The following is a 6053-nucleotide window of genomic DNA, read 5'->3' as shown; positions in this document are numbered from 1 at the left end:
CCTCCAACTAATGGCATGAATATCGATTTCTCTTTTCGGTAAACAAATTCTGCCCCCCCCCCACCCCACCTTCTATTCCCCACTCTGACCTTCTACTTCTTCTCACCTGCCTATCACTTCCCCCCTGGGTCCCCTCCTCCTTCCCTTTCTCCCATAGTCCACTATCCACTCCTATCAGATCTCATCTCCAGCCCTTGACCTTTCCCACCCACCTGAATTTGCCTACCAGCGAGCCTCCTTCCCCTTACCCCACATTTTTGTTCTGGCATCTTCCCCTTTCCTTACCAGTCTGATGAAGGGTCTCAGCCCAAAACGTCGACTGTTTATTCCTCTGCATAGATGTTACCAGATTTGCTGAGTTCGTCCAGGATTTCTTGTGTTTTTTTTGCTTGGGGACATAGATATAAAGAAGTATGAATTTATGTTAGTATGATGCAATGTGTGCTACTACTCAGAGTTCAGCTTATGTTAATTCCCTAACTAGGGGACTGAAGTTCTTCTGACAAGAATTCAATTCCTACCAAAGCAGGAGGGGGATTTAAAAGATTTAAGGTTCAAGATTGTTTATTGTCATTCATCGGTACACAAGGGTAAAGAGGAACAAAATGATTGTTACTCCAGATCCGATGCAGCATAAAAAGACTCAGTAAGCATAAAGAACACAATAAAAATATTAAAGCAATCCTAAAATACTCATTGTACAAGTAACTGTTGTATACACGGACCGATCATGTGTACATAGAGTAATGCTGGGTAATGTGTATGTAATGGTGAGGAGGGTTAATGCGTGGTGTTGATCAGTGTGGCAGCTTGGAGAAGGATCTATTTTTAGGTCTAGAGTCCTGGCATGGATGCTGTGTAGCTTCCTCCCTAATGACAGTGACAGGAGATAATTTAAAAGTTAAAATTAATTTTTAAAACTGTAGAATAAGAAGCTCAGATCAGTTAGCCTTGTTTAAATTTTAAGTTAAAGTTTATTGCCAAGCGATAAATAGCATGAAAAACAGCTTTGAGCAGCAGCAGCACACAGGTCATTACAAACATCACAAGCATAAATTTTGGGTGGGCATGTTAGTGTAGTGGTTCGCACAATGCTTTACAGTACCAGCGACCCGGGTTCAATTCCCACCACTGCCGGTAAGGAGATGGTACATTCTCCTTGTGACCTCCGGGTGCTCCGGTTTCCTCCGACAGACATACCAAAGACGTACCTGTTAGTACCAATTGGTAGATTAATCGGTCATTGTAAATTGTCCTGTGATTCGGATTAAATCAGAGGTTTGCTGGGCAGCAAGGCTTGAAGGCCTGGAAGGTCTATAAATAAATAAATAAATAACTTTAACTTGAATTAACATAAATTATTCATACCTTACAAGACAAAATAAACAAAAATAAACATAGGTGCAAATTGAGGGAAAAAAATAGTCTGAGGTGGGGCTAGGGTTTCACAGGTGTGATTAAGAGCCTGATGACAGTGGGGAAAGTATTGAACCTTAAGGTGTGAGTCTTGTCAAAACTCAACCAGTCACTAAAGTAGGAACCTGCTGCCCTTACCCTGTGGGACTCGGATGTAACTTAAGACCCACAAAAATGTGAATTGTCCATAACTGTCTCTGAAATGGCCCACTAAGGCATTCAGGACAGTTGATGCTCCTATCCCAAGAATGAATTGAGGAACAAGATTAAAATCAAACCTTATGTTTACTCCCTAGATTGAACCCTTTTCACTGTGAGCTTTCAATTTAACCATTTCCATTCTGGGAAGTAATCAACTCAGAGCAATATTCACTACCTTGATATCACCTGCTGGTTATGATATAACTGCAGGAACCAAACGTTGCAGTGCACTAGCAAGGATGCAAGTTAAATCTGACATATTAATTACAGGAAATCATCCTTTTATTGAATGTTACTCAAGTACACTCAGTGGCCACTTTATTAGGTGCACCTATACACTTGCTCTTTAACGCAAATAATCTCATCAGCCAATGGTGTGCCAGCAACTCAATGCATAAAAGCATGCAAACATGGTCAAGAGGTTCAATTGTTGTTGAGACCAAACATCAGACTAGGGAAGAAATGTTTGCATTTCTTTGGCTGTGGAATGACTGTTGGTGCCAGACAGGGATGGTTTAAATATCTCAAAAACTGCTGGTCTCCCAGGATTTTCACACACAAAGGTCTCTAGACTTTACAGAGATCGGTGCAAAAAAACAACATCCAGTGAATGGCAGTTGTGTAGGTGAAAACACCTTTTTAATGAGGGAGGTCAGAGGAGAATAGCCAGACTGGTTCACACTGACAGGAAGGTGACAGAAACTCAAATAATCACACATTACAGCAGTGGTGTGCAGAAGAGCATCTCTGAATGCACAACACGTCAAACTTTGAAGTGGATGGGCTACAACAGCGAAGACCATGCACGTACTCTCAGTGGCTGCTTTATTAGATACAAGAGGCACCTAATAAAGTGACTTCTGAGGGTAAATAATCCAAAGTAGTTCTTTTTTTTAATGAAAATCTGAGAAAATGGTAAAAATTGCCAGTGAGTATAACTTGGGGTAAAAAGACATCTGTGTGTTGCAGGGAGTTATATTATTTGACCTAGATATTCTTACTTACTTACTGCTCATCACACCACTGGCGCTTAGGCCAGCAATGAACTTCCTCCATCTTTGGTGATGTTCAGGTCTCCCTTAATCATATCAGTAGCTTCCTCTCGGTTTCTGCTACTGTCAGCCATGCCAGTCCCAGGTGGAGACTCAGGAATACCGCCGCACACAGATCGATATAGAAGGTTTGTCATTGCTGTTTCTGTAACAATTTTTCTTGTCTAGTCAGGGTTGTTAGGACCGGTGGACCACTCTTGGTCCAGCCTCTACCTTTTGACCTGTTTGGCATGGGTGACATTACCAAGAGCCAAAGCATAAAGCCCTGACTCCAGGCAACATAGCTCTCTGGGTCATTGAGGCACGCAAGCCTCCAAACTCTATGACAAGGTTGTGGTCCTCTCGGGGGATAGTTACTCAGGATTGGTGTAAATATGAGATACTGCACCTTTACCTGTATCTCTGCTTCCCCCCAACTCACACTCTCTCTCTCTCTCTCCCCCCCCACATTCTAATTAAAGATAACTAATTTCCTGAAGTGAAATGGTTCCTGTGTTCACCTCCCATTATAATGTCAAAAAAATGATTTCAGACTTTTTCATTAGGCCCAGAATTTTAGGAATGTGATGTTGTTGGTTCTGCATTTATACAAGTTCATCGATTCCATAAAATCCATAAGATCCCGGAGCAGAATTCGGCCATTTAGCCCATCGAGTCTGCTCCGCCATTTTGTCATGGCTCATACATTTTCTCTCTCAGCCCCAATCTCCTGGCTTCTCTCTGTATCCTTTCATGGACTGACTGATCAAGAATCTATCAACCTCTCCCTTAAATATACCCAATGGCTTGGCCTCCACAGCTGCCTGTGACAAAGAATTCCACAGATTCACCACTCTCTGGCTAAAGAAATTCCTCCTCATCTCTGTTCTAAATGGACGTCCCTCTATTCTGAGACTGTGTCCTCTGGACTTAGACTCCCCCACCATGGGAAACACCCTCTCCACATTCTTTCATTTGAGGCCTTTGAACATTCGACAGTTTTCAATGAGATCCCCCTTCATTCTTCTGAATTCTAGTGAGTAGAGGCCCAGAGCCATCAAACACTCCTCATATGACAACCCTTTCAATCCAGGAGTCATTTTTGTGAACCTCCTTTGAACTCTCTCTAATGTCAGCACATCTTTAGATAAGGGGCTTAAAACTGCTCACAATACTCCAGTGCTTTATAAAGCCTCAACATTTACATGCTTGCTTTCAAACAAAACGTTTGAAGTGCATTTATTAACAAACTAAGTATACATTATACAATCTTGAGATTCGTCTCCTAACAAGTAGCAATGAAACAAAGAAACCCAAAAGAACCTACAAAAAAAAAGACCATCGAACGCCCAATGTGCAGAGAGAAAAAAATCAAATCATGCAAACAATAACCACAAGCAAATAGCATTCTGAACTGCAGTCCACAAAGAGAGTCCAAGACCCGTAGTTCAGTGCAGAGCCAAGTAAACATCATGGAGCAGTAAGCTGAACTGGCCTATCCCCAGCCTCCGGCCCCAACACACTGACCTTTTCTATCGGGCCTGGAACCTAAATCAATGCCCGAGCATTGGGTTCAGTCACTTCAGTATGCACGCAGCACTGACACAGCAGATTGTTGCAACAGGCATTATGCTGCACTACAAAGATTTACCATTAACTTTCAGCGCACTGGACACAACACTTGGTGTCCTATTACAACAGTTGACCCACGTGCTCCAGTTTCCTTCCAGAGACGTGCTGCTCGGTATGTTAATTAGTTATCGTACATTTCCCCTAATGTCAGTATGTAATAGGAGAATTGGTCCAGAACTGATGAACATGTAAAGTAAGGGAATGAGACTGGTGGGCTTCCCTGGACATTCAGGACATACACGAAAGGGTGAATGGCCTTTCTTCTCCAATATATAGAATACTCAGAAAGCGGCATTTCTGTGGGTGAAAACGTCTTGTTAACGTACGGGGTCAGAGGAGAATGGCCAGACTGCTTCAGGCTGACAGGAAGGTGACATTAACTCAAATAACTACACGTTACAACAGTGGTGAACACACAACACATCAAACCTTGAAGTGGATGGGCTACAACAGCAGAAGACCATGGGCGTATGCTCAGTGGCCACTTTATGAGTACAGTACGGGAGGTACCTCATAAACTGGTCACTAAAGGCTGATCTATACTCATGCATACCAGCTTGCACCATAGCCTACGCAAGTGGGCTACGTCGTTGTGAACATTTATACTTGTGAGTTGGTGTGTCTGTGTCTCTCTGCAATTCACCACCAAGACGCTAGTTGGCGGTGGGGGTTTCTATGCCATGGTGTTGAGTTTCTTTGCGTTGAAACTCAACACGAAGAAACTCAAACTTCAAACAATGGCAACTGAAACTGAAGGAGGTTGAATTTTCTGTGCTTGTCCGGCCATTGAGAGACATGGACGAGGAAACGCATTTCAAATATTTTCGGACGTTGGCAGGTAGATTTGACGATTTGGTTCATCGTCTCCAACCATTTATTTCGCATCAGGGTACGCACAGTATACTCAGAGACTGGCAACCACCATTCGAGTTTTAGCTCCAGGTGGAAGTCAACAGGCTGTAGCAGCTAGCTACAAACTGGCGTCAAGCACAGGGTCCTCCATAATTTCAGAGGTCTGTAAAGCTTCCCTGCCCTTCAGTCGCCCAATGGGAAGCTATTACAGGGTAGGAGGAAATGCCATGCTACCAAGCGGACCAATCACAGTTGTTTGGTTTGCGTCGCCGCGACGCATATTTACATTTTGGGAGGGGTACACGTTAGGCTACGGCGTAGGGTTGGCGTACAGTACAGCATAGGGTATGTGGCTACGCCGTACCTGAGGCATACATTTGACACACAAGTATAAATCAGCCTCAAGTGTACATAAACAGATCTGATCTGCAGTGCTATCAGAAAATTCCATAGTGGCAATCAGTATATTAGATTTCTGAGTTTTTGGATCAAGTCCGTAGGTTTGATTTTCAGTCTAAAATATATAGAAAATGCTTCCCTTCAATGGTTAATCAATTGCAGGAGGGATTTGTTCAGAATTTTAGGTGATAAAATATATGGAAAATCAGTCTTTAACTAATAATGAGATTCTGAGCTAGACAGAAAAGTGGAACGTATAGTTATCATGTCAACAATATAATTAAAGTTAAACAAATTTAAAATTCCAATACTGATTATCAACTGCTTGTATACTTTGACTTTTATCTCTTAGTTGCTTACAGGATGTAAATATCAGATCAGATTCCATTTCAGATCTGAAATTGTAGTTATCATGCCAGCAATGTAATTATTGATACACATGTTTATAGTTCTAATTCTGATGATCAATTTTGTTAGGGAGTGTTCTGGAGTTACTATATGTCAATATGGCAGATATTAGTT

The 6053-nt window shown here is 42.2% G+C and overlaps 1 long non-coding RNA gene across 1 annotated transcript; it reads right to left on the bottom strand.

Annotated features, from left to right (window-relative positions):
* Positions 1-291: 291 nt before the first annotated feature.
* LOC140187606 (uncharacterized) lies at positions 292-4267 on the bottom strand. Its single transcript, XR_011883122.1, has 3 exons — positions 4176-4267; positions 1212-1314; positions 292-388 (listed from the first exon to the last, which is right to left on the bottom strand). It is a non-coding gene; the product is annotated as an uncharacterized lncRNA (long non-coding RNA).
* Between the last annotated feature and the right edge of the window lie 1786 nt (positions 4268-6053).

Source organism: Mobula birostris, chromosome 2, assembly GCF_030028105.1.
Source record: "Mobula birostris isolate sMobBir1 chromosome 2, sMobBir1.hap1, whole genome shotgun sequence".
Classification (NCBI taxonomy): domain Eukaryota; kingdom Metazoa; phylum Chordata; class Chondrichthyes; order Myliobatiformes; family Myliobatidae; genus Mobula; species Mobula birostris.
Note: the sequence above shows the minus strand (reverse complement) of the source record. Positions and strands in the feature narration are given on the sequence as shown.